We start from the raw sequence: 18872 nt of genomic DNA, 5'->3' as shown, positions 1-18872 counted from the left end.
TGGAAAATTTTAGAAAGGATGAATATAGCACATGTAATCGATCCTATATCCGAAGCATATGGGACACGATTCATGATGTCTCACATAAAGACTAAACCAGTCTTTTGCCATAATATTTCCATTTCAATTTGCCAAGTTCTCATAATTCAGATTATGAAAAGGGATGCCGTAATCATAATCGAATTTTAGAACGCAAATAATGGACCCATATAATGAATTTCCTTATGTTGAGCCATTCCAACATGAAATTCATATATATCCTTGACTAAATGATTAAAACCTCACGAACTAAGCTTATAGATTTGAGATGAAGTATAATTTCCTCTCCCTTAATTATATCAAAACAACTCTTTCCCAATTGAAACCTTTTGTTTTCTATAATTAACATTGCTAACTTGCAATGCTTATCATAATTATCATGCTCCCACTAACATGATGATTATTAGCATAACACTTATGCTCCCACTAGCTTTGACATGTACTCAGAAATCAACTGACTTTCTTACCAAAGTTCAGATTTCTGATACTAGATTGTTTTGATAAGACTTTATCAAAAACATACACCTTCCCTTAGATAGTACACTTGTGTGTCTAAATAATTATGAAGAGGGATGCCGTAATCATAATGGTTAGACCTTTTTGCTACTTCTCACAAGTCTAGGTTAGTGTGCCGGTAAACCACACACGCTCCACTAACGACTTTGAGAATGCAAATATCACAATTGCTATCTAGCTAAAATCTACTTAGTGAAAGTGTTTCCTCACCATCATTTTCATGAATCGGAGAGAAACCTTATGACACTTAGATTTAATGGTGTATGTGTTCTTATCCATATGAATTTGTCAAAACCATAATCGCAAGACAAGGATAATGACAACTCCAAAACCATATGGATTGAACTCAATCTTAATTTCTTGCCACATGACAGCTCAAGGGTCAGCCATTGCTTCCAAATTGTTGTGCAACAAATTGAGAACTCTAAGAACTCATATGCAAAACCAACTTTAACTGGAATGGGCACAAAATATGTCAACATGATAGGTTATAAACCGCAAGTCGTGTGCTAGTGAAGAACTTCAGGTTCTATTCTTGATTAGTTCTTGAGACTTTCAAGACCTTTAAGACTCCCACTGTCCTCTTGACCTATAAGACTCCCTTGTCAAACATTCAAGAGATAGTGAAGATTCTAATCAAGACAAACACTTCACACAATTGGCCTAAGTTGGTCTTTGTTTTATCCAAAACATCACAACTTACCAATTTCAGATGTACAAGAGTAGGAAACTTTTACTCTTACATTTGACAAGTGTTTTAAACCTTCTTTAAGACATGTCACTCAAATAACAATCTTGGAGTATGACTCTAAGACTTGTATTAGAACGAAGTATGACTCATCTTCTTGATTTAACCATTTCAACAATTCAAGATCCCTCTTCTTAGTCATAAGAATGCATTAAGATTTCCTTTAGATAACTAATTGTGCTATGGTTTCTAAATCATTAATATGATCACAAAACTGATACTAAAGTACTCTCCCATCCTTTCAGATTTGAGAAACTTTTATCCTTCTGCCTAGATTGATTCTTCTTATTCGCTCTGCCTTACATTGGAACCTTTTTCCAATGTCTCAGAGTTACACTTAAGCATATAAGTATAATCATATTTACTGAGCTTTAGTAAACTATAACGAATAGTCTTATCAAACTTTTGTGGTGGACTTAATCAGTGCACAAGAATGTGTACTCGATCCCTTAGTCCTTTACTTGACTCACACATCCATGTGAACAAGTAATTAGTCTTAATTTTCCAAAACTTGAAAGTTCTCATTCATCATGCTATACAACTTGCATGATTCCAAGTTCTGGTCCAATTGAAACTTGGGTGATGAGAATCTTTCCTTATTTGGTAAATTTAGACATTACCACAAATGAAAGAATCAATTTCATACTTCCACTCTTGCTATTAATGGAATCATATAAGCAACAATTTTTTTTTCTCAGATGCCATTGTAAGGATATTTTAAAATAAATAAAATCAAAAATTTTTCTTTTATTTTAAAACTATGCGGAAAAACTTATCCTTACAATCCATATGAAAACTTGTTGTTATCTATTCCTAATCAATATCTCATAACTCCTAAGAAGTAGCTCAAGAATCCGATTTTCAAACTATGCGATAGAAATCCATCTACGCCATCAGATTCAGCATATTCTTTCTTTAAGTTTCTTCACTTTTCTTTGATTCTTAAAACATCACCATGTGACCCAGTCACATCATATATCAAGAATCTCATAATAGAAACTTAGCAGAGTTAGATAGTGGACTTTACCTGAAGTAGAGTCAAACTTATTGACTTTAACATCCTTAGGTAAATTTGGCAGCTTCGCAACCAATGCCCATTCCTTTGGCAATATAAACATATGAACCCTTTGATAATGGTACACGGTACTATCACAGACTTAGCTTTTCTCTTTACCATTTGGTCAACCGAGTTGACTATGGCCGATCCCTTTCCACCGGGAAGAGAGAGCTTTACTAGATATCCAATGTCATCATTGTCAATGTCCATAAAGTTTTAGGAAGTTGATCTTAACAAATAGATAAGATCATTAAGGGTCTTGTCATAGTCTGTTTCATAGGTGTTCCAAAAGAACTCACTATGTGACTTAGAAAGTAGTTGAACCACCAACTTTCTCAAGACTTTGACACCCAACTCTCCTGGCCTGTCAATATGTGACTACATCTCCAAGATGTGACCACACCTAGACCTTGCCTTGCCAATAGGGCTTGAGTGACCTTGAACTTGTGGGTTAAAGAGAATAATTGGAGGAGGTGAAAGAAGTATGATTTCCATGGGACATCATCTTCATTTAGGAAAGCTTGTTTCAAGAGATTTGGGAAGATCATAAATGTCTAAACCAGACATCTTTTGGGAGATATTCAAGATAGTTGATCTTAATTCCTTAATATGACACCCAATATGAAATATTAAGGCTAGGACCCAACAAACTATTTTATAACATAGAAGAGGGATGCTATAATCCAAGCTATAAAATATTTGAAGGTAGGTGAATGACGATTCACCAATTTCCACCAAGATAAACGAAATGTATTATTAGGTTTTAATTGGATTTGAAACTCCTAGATCTTTTGAGATTCATTGAACTGTTTAATGGCATGTTTCAATCTCGAGTGTGCCCTTCAGGTTTTGTGACTGGGATGCCGAGGATCACAAAACAAGGTGTGAAGTAACCATGCAAATTACTTGGTACCCTTAAGTGTTTACCCCTCAATCGATGTGCCGGTTAACCACACACGCTCCATCGATACTATGATAAACATTAAGTTACCCTTTGCCTACCTAGTTAAATACGAGTTAGTGTGCCGGTTAACCACACACGCTCCACTAACCGACTTAAACAAAGTGCAAAGTGTAATTTCATGGATTAGCACCTTATTCACATTTTCCTAAGTAACTAAGATTGGCTTTTATTAAGAGTTTAGTTACTTAGTATTTATCATTAATACTTTTAATGAAAGGAGAATTATAGTCCTGTCAAACCCGTTCGGCTAACGACCCTCCACCAGTCAAGCAAGCGGTGGGTGAGAGTGGACACCCATTAAGTTGCCATTTTATAGGCAACAACCTTATACCCACCTCTTAGACCAACTTCGTGAATGAGGCCTACTAACGGTAAGACTGACTTTACTCTTATACATATATATATATATATATATATATATATATATATATATATATATATATATATATATATATTATTAACTTATAATATTATAAAGTATAAGGGTTGAATTTTAATTCTTTAAAATTCTAAGGGCTAACTTGGAATTAAAGTATTCATTAGTGAAAACTTTTCAAATTTCAAAACTTGAGGACAAGTTTTGAAACTATTCAAAACTAATTAGTTCCATAACTTATGTGTTTAAAGTAGTTTTAATTAAAGCATTAAAACTTTTAATGAAGAGACTCTTGGCATCCATAACTTGAGGACAAGTTATGAAGCCATAAAAACTATTTATAAGAAAAGACTCTTCATTTTTTTTATAACCTAAGGCATTTTTATGAGTTTTTAAGATTCATAAATGTGACTTTTCATATAACTTGAGGACAAGTTACAAAAACACATTTTATGAACAACTTTTAGATTAATTTGGATTGAAAACATCTATCACATAATTTTATTCATTAATCTAAATTCACTCATAAAACAGGGTAACACAAAAAACTTTTGGTGATCCATAACTTATTCTTAAGTTATGGAATCCTTTAAAACATTAACACCAAATTTTGTAACTCCATAAAAACTTTGAATCAATTTTTTTTAAAACCTTTTCATATCCATAACTTATGGAGGTTTCAAAATAAAACTCTTTAGATCAAACTTTTAAAACTAATAAAATAATCATATCATTTTATCTTTTATTAAATTTGACCTAATTCAACTCATAAAGCAAATTATTCAAATTTTACAAATAATTAGTTTTTCACAAGAACAAGTAATTATCTTAAAATTTGACAAACTTCATGTTTTTTTTTCCAACTTTGAAAATAAAATATTTGCATCAATATAATAGAAAACAACCCGTGGCTCTGATACCACTGTTGGGTTTTGAGCATTCTAACACTCCTATGGTGTACATGCAACCCTATAAACCTTGGATCTATGTTTTCTCTATTATACATGCAAATTAGAACTTTCCAAGGCTTTAATCCTAACTAGCATATTATGAAGCACTTATACTATAAAGTACTAGTTATATGACATACCTTTTGATGTAGCTTGATGTCTTCAAGCTTTAAGAGCTTAGCCCCAATAGTGTGGAAGCCTCAAATGGAATCACAAATCACCAAAACACCTTGGAAGACTTTAGAGAATATGGATACTTGGTTCTCTCTAGTGAAATTGGCTAGCCCTTCTTAGTGTACCACACTAGTGCCCATTTCACCAACCAAGGACATTTTTATATAATATGGAGGATTAGGGTTAAACCCTAATACCCATGACCTTTCATTTCCTAGGATCCATGGGTTAAACACTCCATGGACTATCCATGAAAGCTTAGCCCAACCTAAATGAACTTGGCCCATTCCATATATATAAGAGTCCATATTTAATTTGTTCCTTTTGATCACTTAATTAATTATAAATTAATTCTTGATCAATACTAATTAAATAATATGATTCCATAATAATATATTAGAACTTATAATATATTAATATTAATCATAAACATACTATTCTCAAAAGATTATCCATATAAATTGTGTCGGTGAAGTGCAACCCAAATGGACCATGCCGGGTCGGGTCAAGTACATACCAAATATAGTTATGGACTTAGACATTAATCCAACAATAACCTCATTAAAAGTATAGTGATATAAAGTAGTAGAACCTCCTTTAAAATCTCACTTTAAAATCTCACTCTAGTTACTTTAGGAAAATGTGAAAATGTATGCTAATCCATGTAAACACACGCCAATCTTTATGAGTCGTTAGTGAAGCATGTGTGGTTAACCAGCATACTAATTTGGGACTATAAAGTTGATATGATGGCACAACTCAAAAATTATTATCAATTGATGAAGTGTATGTGGTTTACCAGTACGTTAATTTGAGATGATAAATGACATCAAGGTTGTCAAGAAGGTATGCATGGTTATTCACATCTTATTTGTTATCCTTGGTATCCTGGTCACAAATTGAAGAGCATAATGAGATTAAACATACCATGGATAAGATTCAATAAATCTCAAATGATCTAGGAATCTCATATAGATTGAGATTGGTAAAGTGCATTACCTACCTTAAATGAATTTATGATTAGACTAGGTATCCCATTTGTGAATTTCGAATCACATTATTGGATCCTAGCCTTGAATATTAATTAAGTTAAAATATTACGAATTAAATCAACTAATTGAAATCTTGTCACTTTTTCATATGTCTACAAATGGTGAACTCCATCTTCCTCCTCCTCCATCAAACTATAACTTCACTCTACTATCAGTTCTTGCTAAGGACAAGCTTGTCAGTCCAAACTACATGGATTGGATGAGAAATCTGAAGATGATGCTTCGCTATGAGAACAAAGAGTTTGTTCTTACTACTCCATTTCTAGAAATTAACAAAGAAACTGCTATTCCTGAGGAGCTTGATGATTATGATCATCTTGTGGATAATGCCACAAAGGTCTCATGCATTATGATTATGATTATGGCACCTACGCTCCAAAAGACTTATGAGGATTACTAGCCCTATGAGCTTAACATGACCTTGTCTCAAATGTTTCACAAAAGGCAAGAGAAGAGCGTTATGAAGTGGTCAAATCCCTTATGTCATGCAAACTAAAAGAAAGGGAATCTTTGTGCGCTCATCTGTAGAAAATGCAGAGGCATGTGGAAAGATTTGAAAAGCTCAACATGAAATTTGATATGGAACTTGCCATTGACATCATCCTCAACTCTCTACCTAGTAGTTATGATCAGTTCATATTAACTTCTCATTTGAACAATACTTAGATGATGTTGATTGAGCTTCATAACCTGTTGCAAGTTGCTGAGGCAGGAATGAAAAAGTCTCATTTCAATAGTTCTGCAACTGCTCCTAACAAGTTTGTCCACTAGAGCAGAGGGAAGAAGAGAAAGGCCCCTTCCCAATCCAAATGGAAAGAGAAGGCCCACCATCAAAAGTCTAGTGGATGAAAAGGGAAGCCTAACTTTAAAAGTCATCCGGTTTCTGATCCAAAAGAAGTCATTTTCTTTCATTATGGCTAAAAGTGCCATTGGAGAAGAAGTTGCCCAAGTACTAGCAGGAAGTGAAATATGCCATGGCCAAAGCAGTTGGCTCTCCTTCTGGTACGTATTCTATTCAAGTCAATAATACTTGCGTTTCAAATTCTTAGGTTTTTTATATAGGATGTGGTTTCCATATGTGTTCTAATATTTAGGGAATAAAGGAAAGTGAAGAGGTTGAGCATGGGAAGCTACACCTGATCATGGGGAACAAGCGAAGATCGACTGTTACCAAGATTGGGACTTATGAGATTATGTTTGATAGTATTACGGTTGGGTTGATTTGGATAAATGTTTCTATTTGCTAGAAATGGTTCGAAATATTATTTATTTCCATGCTTTATTTAGACAAGGTGTCATTATAGTTTTGATAATAATGATGGTACTGTTTCAGTTTATTTTAATGTTGTATTTATTTTCAAATATTATCCTTGCGACGTTGTGTATGAGACTATTGTTTATGTGAATGAATTAGGCAAAAATGTGTATAATATTGGTTCTTCTAATATTTTAGACAAGCCATGTGTATGGAACTGTCATCTTGGGCACATTAACAAGAAACACATGGCCCAACTCAAAAAGAATGGAGTACTGGAGTTGTTTGATCTAAAACCAGACAAAGAATACAAGTCTTATTTGATGAGAAAGATGACTAAATCACCATTCACTGCTACATGTGAAAGAGGTGAAGATTTGTTGGTCCTCATCCATATTGTTTTGTGTGGTCCATTCAGATCTGCCACAAAGGACGCAAATCGCTATTACGTTGCATTTACTGATGATTATAGTAGAAATGGTTATATTTACTCGATCAAACATAAATCGGAAACTTTTTAAATGTTTAAAGAGTTTAAGAATGAAGTAGAGAACCTATTGGGAAAAAATATAAAGACGCTACGATTTGATATAGGTGGTGAGTATCTTAGTATCGAGTTTAACGACCATCTAAAGGAATGTGGAATTGTTTCACAATTGACACCTCCTAGGACACCACAACTAAATGGTGTAGGTGAGAGGCATAATTGAACCTTTCTTGATATGGTTCGTTCCATGATGAGTCGACCTTCGCTTCCAATATCATTTTGGGGGTATGCCTTAGAAACAGCCGCCCACATTCTCAATGTTATTCCACTAAGAAGGTTGCTAAGACACCTCATGAAATTTGGATTGCAAAACCTCCCTCACTCACACATATCAAAGTATGTTGTTGTGAGGTTCTCGTTAGGCAAGAAAACTCGGACAAACTTGAACCCAGATCCGAGAAGTGCTTTTTCGTCGGTTATCCATAGAATTCATTTGGGTAATTGTTTTACAAGCCCAATGAAAACATGGTTTTGTAGCTCGAAAAAGAGTCTCCACGCGCGCGCGCGTGCGCGCGCACGCGAGAGAGAGAGAGAGAGAGAGAGAGAGAGAGAGAGAGAGAGAAAGAGAGAAATTGTTAAGGGAGTGTGAGTACCGTTGATCTTGAAGAAATTCAAGAGTTCTCCAATAAAGAAACTTTTAAAGACACTAGCTCTCGACCTGAGAATGAAATTGTTAATCTCATTGACAATTCGTTGCCCCTTCGTCGGTCCAGTATGGTTAGCATGCCACCTTCATTCCATGGTTTCCATATTATTGTAGAAGGGGATATATTTATCATTGATGAAATGTTGGTAAATTTGTATGAGCGTGCTAACTACAAGGAAGTGATGGCATGCCCTAAGGATGGTAAGTAGAAAGAGGCAATGGATAGAGAGATCCAAACGATGTATGATAACCAAGTATGGATTTTGGTTGATCAAGCACCTCGTCGAAAGACAATAGGTTGTAAATGGATCTTGAAGAATAAGACGAACATGGATGATAATGTACAGACTTACAAACCTAGGTTGGTTGCAAAAGGATTTACTCTAACCCAAGGGATTGACTATGATGAGACCTTTTCACCAGTTGCTATTATTAATTCATTTACGGTAATGCTTGTCATAGCTGCTCACTATGACTATGAAGTATGGAAAATAGATGTCAAAACTGATCTCCTTAATGGGAAACTAGCTGAGGATGTTTACATGGCTCAACCAGAAGATTTTGTACATGCCAAAATCCTTAATAAAGTTTACAAGCTTGAGAAGTGCATCTATGGACCAAAGCAAGCATCTCGAAGCTAGAATCTTTGCTTCCATGAAAAGGTCAAAGATTTTTGGATTTTATAGAAGTAAGGATGAGTCTTGCATGTATGTCAAAGCTAGTAGGATCATAGTAATCTTTCTAGTTTTATATGTGGATGACATACTCCTAATAGAAAACAATGTTCCATACTTGCAAGAAGTTAAGTCTTGGCTTGGGAAATGTTTTTCTATGAAGGATCTAGGAGAGGCTACATATATTCTTCGAATAAGAATTTACAGGGACAAGTATAGACGTTTACTAGGACTTAGTCAAAGTATATACTTGGACAAGATATGGAAGAGATTCAATATGGAAAATTCCAAGAAAAGAGACTTACTCATGCACCATACTGTTAAATTAAGCAAGGCTCAATTCCCTAATAGTGATAAGTAAATAGATACTATGAGACAAGTCCTATATGCTTCAGCTATAGGATCGATCATGTATGCTATGACATGTACTCGACCTAATGTGGAATATGCTTTGAGCATGGTTAGCAGATATCAGGGAAATTCTAGTTTAGCTCAATGGACTACAGTGAAAAACATTCTTAAGTATTTACGAAAGACAAAAGATATGATCTTGGTGTTTGGCGACAATGTTGAATTTATGGTCAGTGGGTATAGAGATGTCAGTTTTCAAACGGGTCGAGATAATATTTATTATCAATCAGGATGGGTTTTCTTATTCAATATTGGAAAAGTAACTTGGAAAAGTTCCAAGATAGAAACGGTTGTTGATTCTACTTGTGAATCAGAGTACATCGCAACAAGCGAGGTAGAAAATTAGGCTATATGGTTAAAGAACTTTATTGGAGATCTTGGAGTTGTTCCATAAATCCAAGAACCAATAGATATTTTTTGTGACAACGAGGGTGTAGTAACTTTAACAAAAGATGGAAAATCTAGGCACACAGAGAGGAAATATCACTACATTAGACATAAAGTTGAAGAGGATGCACTCTTGGTTAATCATGTATCATTAGAAGAGAATTTTGTTCATCCTCTTACAATGGGTCTGAGCAAGGTCAAGTACTTTGAGCATGCTAGGAGCATTGGGCTGAGAGATGATATTAGATTGCTGATTTTAGTAGTTGATTAATTTTGAAACATTGTAGCAATGATAAATGGTAATTGGATGGTGATTAATTAAATAGATATTTATTTATATTCAACGCTTAGGATGCCATTCGTCAATAAATCTATTCTTGTGTCTCATTTTGTAATTTTAATTCTTGAATATTAAGCTATTCGAAATGCCACAATTGGTCATAGTTTGGGAGTATGTATTGATTAAGATTGTCATGAATCATTTGTAGATTGTCCATAAAGACTGGACATTGCATTGGGATAGTTCTAACATTCTTGATTAATTATAAATAGAGATTTTTAGTATTGGTTAAACTCGCGCTTAAAGATTACTTCATGGATTTAATCATATGTGATTCTAAGATGATAATATCCTCTATTATTAATATATATATATATATATATATATATATATATATATATAAGTCATGCTTTATGGGTCGGTTTGCATTGGTTTATTCCAAGGCATCTCGTAACTAGGTGTTATAAAGTGTAATTCCATGTATGAATCGATAAGAAAATTTGTATGATTATATAGTCAAAGTTTATTTGTTCCTTTTTCCTTAATAGGAAAAGTGATATTTTGGGCCCTTTGGTGTTTTGATATTGACATTGTATTGTTGAGCCCATCTAGGACTAAATTGATGTGTTCAATTGGTAGTCTAATGATGTAATCACAAAATGCGACTATCAGAAAACAAAATCTTGGACAAATAGATTGATTCTAATCCATTTCTCATGTGTATAGTATATCAAAAAGAATCAAGGAATAGTTGATCACTTATCTTAGGACCAACAGAGTCTGGTAGTGTCTTTGAAAATACTCTTTACTAGTTATTTGGAGTTGTGCTTGCAATTGTAGTTAGCGACTTATCCAAGTGGGAGAATGTTGCATTAAGATGTCTAAGGTCATAACTAAGTTGATATGATGTTGATAAATAAAAGTAAAGTCCTTTTTGGGTTGCCCTCATAACCAAAAAAAAATTTAGATTGACTATACGAGAGAGATAAATGATCTTTTAATATATTATATGATTAATATGTTAATTAGAAATAGTTATAATTAATTTAAAAAATAATTAGAGATCATTTGGAATTAATTCCGAGTAAATTAGAATTAATTAAAGGTTGAAGGATTAAAGTTGTAATTTTTCAAAAGTTGAGCAGAGGAGAGGTTCCAGAACTTTCATCATACAGATGGTTTTTAGAAACCATATTTGGGTTTCTGGAAGCCTCCATTTAGATAAGCAAGGAACTAGATACTTGTCTTCTTTGAGATAATATTATTTTATGTTCAAATTAAGGGTTCTAGATGTTTCCTAATCAACTATAAATAAGGCCTTATACCTTGGAATTTTCGGCCAATCTTTTGACCATACTAGATCTGAAAATATTCTCCTCTCTCCTGTCTCCTAATCTTTCTTGGGTTCTTGTGTTGTGGGTATGAACCATTAGAGGCACGCACATAATTGTAGCTTGTTTACAAAGAGTCTTTTAGATTGATATTGTTGGAATCAAATAGTGTATTTACATTAACAAATCATAGGTATGTGACTCTTAATTTCGATTTATACTAGGGTTTAAAAGTTTTTTGTTCAATAGTATGTTGCTTCAATAATGTTAGGACATAGATCTAGTAGGTTGCATGTACCCTTAAGAGTATAAGGAACTTTCCTGCATTATTAGATGTAAAACCCATCACATAAGTCCAGGTTTCTCTATTCATCCTGGAGCCACAAATATGTATCGACACTTGAGACTCAAATATTGGTGGCCCTACATAAAAAAGGAGATAGCATGGCTCGACAAGAGGTGTCTTACTTATCGGTAGGTCAAGGTCGTGCATTAGAGACTATATGGGAAGTTGCAGCCTTTAGAGTTCCCCGTGTGGAAATGGAAGCAGATCACCATGGACTTTGTCACCAAGTTACCAAGGACGGCTAATGTACTTGATGCTATTTGGGTTATTATGGATCGGTTGACCATGAGCGCAAATTTCCTTGCTATTCAAGAGAGCTCATCAGTTAATAAATTGGCTGATATTTATATTTGAGAGGCTATGGCTCGTTATGAGGTGTCTATGTCTATTATCAGTTTTAGATGTTCAGTTTGCCTCTACATTTTGGAAGAGGTTCCATGAGGACCTAGGTACCAAGCTGTACTTAAGTATTACATATCATCTGTAGACAGATGGACAAGGTGAGAGAGTTATTCATACTCTCAAGGATATATTGAGAGCCTACATCATCGATATTGGTGGGAACTAGGACTCCTACCTTCCCTTGGCTGAGTTAACAATAACTATCATGCTAGCATTGGTATACCTCCCTACGAGCTTCTTTACAGGAGGAAGTGTCGTACCATGGTCTGTTGGGGATAGATGGGTTGGATAGTCATAGGGAGCATGGAAGTGGTGCTTAAGATGACAGAGCTCATTCAGCATGTCAAACAGAGACTGTTGCTGACAAAAAGCCGAAAAAAGAGTTATGTGGACAAATGGCGTTCGGAGTTGGAGTTTCAAGTCAGGGATACGGTACTTGTTAAAGTATCCCCCTTGATAGGCATTATTCACTTTAGGAAGAAGGGGAAGTTGGGTACCAGTTTTATCAGCCCTTTCTGTGTTATGGCTAGAGTGGGCAAGGTAACGCACCAATTGAATCTACAAGAGGAGCTCAATCAGATCCATAACAATTTCCATATTTTGCAGTTGCAAAAGTGTATGACCGAAAAGTTCAAAATTGTTCCTTTAGATGATATTCATGTTGGTGAGCACCTTAAATATATTGAGCGACCGGTAGTGATCCTTGATAGGAAGATGAAGATCTTGAGCAATAAGGTGGTCGGATCGATGAAGGTGCAATGGTAGCACTGGAAGGGTTCTGAGTGGACTTTGGAACTCGAGGTGGAGATGCGTGAGCACTACCCGAATTTGTTTTCAGCTAAGGATTTCAAGGGCGATATCTAGTTCAAGTGGGGGAGAACTATAATACCTATTCTAGGTAAATGATTCATTCATATTGTTGGCAAATAAAGAAGAAAAATGTGGGTCTTGTGATGGCCACGATGTAGTGGAGGACACACCATGTGTAACAACCCAAAAATACAGATAAAATTTTGTTTTAAATTCATTCATATCACACGATACTAATATTAAAATAGTCAAAAGAGTATCATAGTAAAATGTTATCAGAGTACAAAATCCCAAAATCTCTTAATGCAGAAACCATAGGGTGATGCGGTGGGATCAGGTCAGGCCCTTCCCTTTCGAATTAGAGGTACCTGAAACATAAACTGAAAACTATAAGCACAAAGCTTAATGAGTTCCTCCAAAATACCACATACTAAACGAGCGTATTGTCAAGCATATTTGGATGCTCGCCTACCCATTCGGTCTATTTCAACCGGATACTATCAAGCATATATGGGTGCTTGTCTACCCCTTCGGTCTATTTCTACCAGATAATAGGTCTATTTCACCCCTGCCACTACCACATAATATCATAAACAAATAATCATAGAAACACCAACAACTATTGGCATAGCAAACAACTATCACAAAGACAATCATCTTACTACAAGCATAAATTAGTGGGTCGGCATTGGTGCCTTCGACCCATAGATACAGTGAAGGTAACTCACCTCTCAATGGAAAATCAACTAATGCCTCTCTCATGATCAGCTACACCAGTGCTACTCCACTCCTAGATAATCGAGCAACATAAACCTTAGATTTACCCTTCAAAACCAAGAGTTGACCAAAAGTTAACTCATGTCAAAAGTCAATGCCTAGGCTCAAAGGTCAAATTTCTTCCTTAGCTCCCCTCACATCCTAACCACTAAGGCTCACATTGTGAGGACAAACTCAACCCAGACTCACTCAATGAGTCAACTCATCTTCACTTATCCAACAGTATTCTCAGATCGGGACAACCGCTTAACTCACATCATGAGTTTCCATTTCTCACGACGTGAGATCGGTTCTGACCAAGTTTGAGCATTATGCTCTTAATCCATTAAGACATACATTGGGACTTTCCAGAATACCTTCCTTGACCCTAAGGACCATAAAAATCATAGATTTTCAGTGATGCATGTCCAATACATGACTTAAACATAACTAGGTCAAAATAAGGGCATTAAGATCAAGGTTCAAGCTTGGAGTCCAAAACCACACCAAAACTCAGATCAAAGGACTCACATATAGAAGATGTCTCAGTGATCTATAAAGTTGCCAACTTTATGGATCCCATGCATGTTAAACCAACCAACCATGCAAAGAAAGGATCCAAATCTTAGATCTAGAATTCTTAAGGAAAAAAGATATGAGCTTTATGAATTACAAATGCTCACAAGCTCAGTAAATCCAAAAGGTAGAAGCTAGATTTCCAAAATGAAGCACCGCAAGAGCCTTCTTCCACTTCAAGGGACTAAAAACACCAAGTAAGCTCTCCAAAATCACCAACAATGGTCCAAGGTCTCAAGGACGTTGAAATTAGGGTTTTTCAAGGGCTACAGACTGAGAGAGGCCGAGGATGGGTGTTCTTAGCCCTCTCATTCCATTAAATACTCTAAAATTAGGGTTTTGGGTCACCATACTTGGCTCACGTTGTGAGACCTTATGTCTCATATCGTAAGGTTCATGGATGCGGGTCAAATGGTCAGTGGGCATTCTTACATCGTGACCACTATGGCTCACGTCGTGAGTCTCCTCCAAAATGCATAAATTCAAGAATTTAAGTACCTCAAGGGTTCATATACTACACCACAATGTGGTCATGATCAAATGAAACGTGCATTATCTGTGTGCACCACGACATGGAAAGTGTCTGGCCACAACATGTTAGCCGCCAGAGTGCAAACCCTAATTTTCTGGGTATTGTGCTTTATTTAAGGGATGTGATGGCCACAGTTTTCACATCCTCAGCCTCCATCACCTCCATTTCTGTCACACCCCAAAACCGGAATGGCGAAAACGTTCTGGGGTGGATGACGTCATGTCAAGTATCACAACACATGCATTATAGTAATCAAAGTACAACAAAACATTGCATTAATAGTAATAGTTTTACAAGGTTTACATTATAACATAATAAAGTGTACAAACAAATATAATAAGAACAGCATGGTACTAGGCTATCTTCATCAACAGCTCCGGGGATGTACCTGTGTAATTGCTGACCTGAGATTACAAGTAATTTGAAAAGCGAGTATCAGCATTTTTACAAATGCTGGTGAGTTCATAAGTATGAAGTGACGTTTCAATCAAATAACTTTAATAAGTAGTAGTTTAAGTGTTTTCTGTATATTAGAGTTCTTTCCAGAAAATCCTATATTTTCTTTAATAGAGCAGCCTTCTACCAAGACTGGTCAGTGTTAAGTGTAAAAGTAGTTTTCCCTTAGTCACTATCATTATCAAAATACTGAATTTGATTATTAAAGAAAGCAAAAGACATCAGGGAATAACATATGCCTCAGCAGTGAGGACTGCTGACTAAGGCAAAAGAATCATAGACTCCCGGAGAGTATCGAACTAACGTCACGCCCAGTTCAGTCTAACAAATGGAGACACAGACCCCAGAAGGTACCAAATGAAAGGTACAGCTGGTAAGGTCTAAACCGTGAAAGCAGACCGCAGACGATACCAAATGAAAGGTACAGATCGCAAGGTCAAAACCGTGAAAGCAGACCGCAGACGATACCAAATGAAAGGTACATCTCGCAAGGTCAAAACCGTGAAAGCAGACCGCAGACGATACCAAAAGAAAGGTACATCTCGCAAGGTCAAAACAGTGTGGCTCTGAAAAGTGACACCAGCATACAGTGAAAATTGCTGACGAAATACCGTTACCTTAAAGCCATGATTTATAAGGCAACCCAGGATACTCGTAACCATACTGACTAGAGTTCCAGACGCCCTACAAGCATCTATATAATGTGACATTTGTCACCCCTTGGCTTGGTGGGCCGTGGACTGTAGCTAGCAGTCAAGGTGCGGGATTGTCAATCCCGTATAGATCTATACACATAATGTCCGCTCTACTTACAGGAGACTCTGGTTACCAACTAGACGACGGAGAAGGTCGCGTCCCGAAGATGCATCCCAAATAGAGGGTAGTGTGTTTCTAAAGTAAGCATAGACTAGAGGTAGAGACTCTTAACTGACTCGACTAGAGAATTTCCTGTATGTCCATACACATATACATAGTATATAACCAATGAACCAAACGACCTTCGGACGGCCACCCGATCCCACCAGACCACATCTAAATGAAGAAAAGGAAATTGGGTGGACGAGCCTTCCTAAGTCTTTCAATCGTTACTTATATGTATCTATTTAAGCACGGACATACATCTATCTACGGCTGAGTGTGAATCATGTAGAAGTGATCCTTGTGAAGTAGTAGCGCCTAACAAGTGAAGTAAAAGTGGTCGCAAGTGAAGTAGAAGTGTCGAATAAGTATAAGCGTATCACGAAACAGTGACGACAATAATTGAAACGAGGGCGTATCAAGTATAAGTGAAGTAGAGTCGATATCAAGTATAAGTGAAGTAGAATTGTATTCCTAAGTAAGAGTATGAATAAGTATAAGCGTCCATCAGGTATAAGCGTCTACCAGTATAAGTGGAAGCGTTACCGAGTAGGAGTATGAAATAAGTATAAGCGAAGCGGCAGTAATTAACAAGTAAAAATATACGTCGAAAAAGGGAATCTTTGACGAAAAGCCTTTATGAACAGAAAAATTCACAAATTGTATTCTTTTGTAAAATATGTTTAAAATTCCTTGGAAATCTTTCATAAACCAGTTTAGATTGAATTTCGATAAATCAGTGTAAGTAAACGTTTAGATTGTATTCTTTTGTAAAATATGTTTAAAATTGTATTATAGTGTCCTACTCGGTAAGACAGTGTACAGTGTGGTAAAATCTTGTGCATGCGGGTTATCGATCACATGTGATTGATATGATAACTGGCATGTTTAACTTGTAATCCCCCCTATAAAAACATTTAAAAGCATTTAAAAAGGTTCATTCAGGGGTATCAACTCACCTGGTGTAAGTAGGTCCGACGAAGGTGTCGTTTCGGCGTTCGGTGCCACGTAAGGACTCGAACACACTCAATGACCTAGTTAACATATGATAACATATGTTCACATACAATTAGTATATTTAATACTAATTAAACAAATATTCGCGCTCAACAGAGCGGAAAACACTTTGGCTAAGTGTTTGGGTGTCCCGGGTAGTGTTTAAGGGTGTGAATGGCTAAGGAATGGAGTTTACCCTCCAAGATTAAACCTTTATCTCATAGTTTGCGGCCCAGGGACATCTCACCGTGAGTTTACGGCCGTAAACTCATGGTGATGAGTTCTATGGTGTTTAAGGCTTCTACTTTCATCAAGGGATTATTCTAAGCATTTTTCCTCAAAGGCATGAGTGGGTTTGATGCTTCTAAGGGCTCTATATGGGAGTTTACGGCCTAGGGACACTCCTAAGGGAGTTTACGGCCGTAAACTCTCACCCTTAGAGTTTTGGGAAGTTTCAAGCCCCTAATGCCTTTCTAGTGATTTCTAATGAAGTGTGATGCTATTTTGGAGGATTAAATCTATCATTTGAATGAGTTTTGGGTAGTTTACGGCCTAGACACTTGCTTGGGCCGTAAACTCCTTTTTACCCCACCATTTCATGTGTTTAAGCCCTTAAATCCTTCCTAGCATTTTATAGAAATAGTCTAAGGTCATTTGGGGGGCAAAAACCACCTTTTGGGCATGTTTTGGGGAGTTTACGGCCTTGGTATATACCTGGACCGTAAACTCCTTTTTCCCTTTCATTTTGATGTGTTTAAGTGTTCAAAACCCCAATTACTAAGTCCCTAAATTTAGTATGAAGCCTAAGGGTCGTTTGGGAGTGTTTTGGAGGCATTTTAGCATAGTTTTGAGGGGTTTACGGCCTAAGCATGTGCTTGGGCCGTAAACTCACTTTTATGCCCCAAAATGATTGTTTTAAATGTGCAAACACTCCTAGGCTAATTCCTCTATTTATTCCCAAGCCATTGGGGACAATTTTGGGTCATTTTGGCCTTAAATAGGGTGTTTACGGCCTAAGGAGGATCTTAGGCTGTGAACTCCTTTCCCATTGCTTCTAAGTCCAAATTTTGGGCTATAAACACAAATCAATATGTTTAGAATAAGCTAGGGTAAGCAGACTTACAATTTGGAAGCGTTTGGTTGCGGATTTGGGGCGAAAACGGGTCTCGAGAGAGAGTGTAAAAAGTCTCCACTAGACTCCACTCACCCTTATATAGGGTTTTGAGTCGGGACTCAGTGGAATTTTACCCAATACTGCCATTAAACGGGGCTTTTGGTCGCACCCGATTTAGTGGTCGTAACAATAAAACTTAACATTTTCCAAATAAATGGAAATGGGTTTTATGCGTACTTATTTCTCTTTATCACGACTTAACGGCATTTTAAATGTAAACAATTGGAATATTTATTAAATTGACGCCCTCTAATTAACGGAACTTTTATACAGTGGAATATTCCGTTAACGGTAACGGAGAAATGTAACGGGATAACATGGGTTGTCACATCATCCCCCCGTTAGAGGGAATTTCGTCCCGAAATTCAGGTCTAGGCAAGGAAGTAGGTATGAATGGCCAAGTAAAGGTAGGTGGGTACTTCCTATACGGTTGTCCTCGCATTCCCAAGTGAACTCTAGTATGTGCTTGTCATTCCGACAGACCTTCACGTACGGGATGCGGATTCCGTCTAGTGTAGCTAGTGGGTTCCAACTGGTATATTTGTGAAGCCAGGGTCCT

The sequence above is a fragment of the Lactuca serriola genome, chromosome 1 (assembly GCF_051521515.1).
Source record: "Lactuca serriola cultivar US96UC23 chromosome 1, Lser_US96UC23_V15, whole genome shotgun sequence".
NCBI classification, from domain to species: Eukaryota; Viridiplantae; Streptophyta; class Magnoliopsida; order Asterales; family Asteraceae; genus Lactuca; species Lactuca serriola.
Note: the sequence above shows the minus strand (reverse complement) of the source record.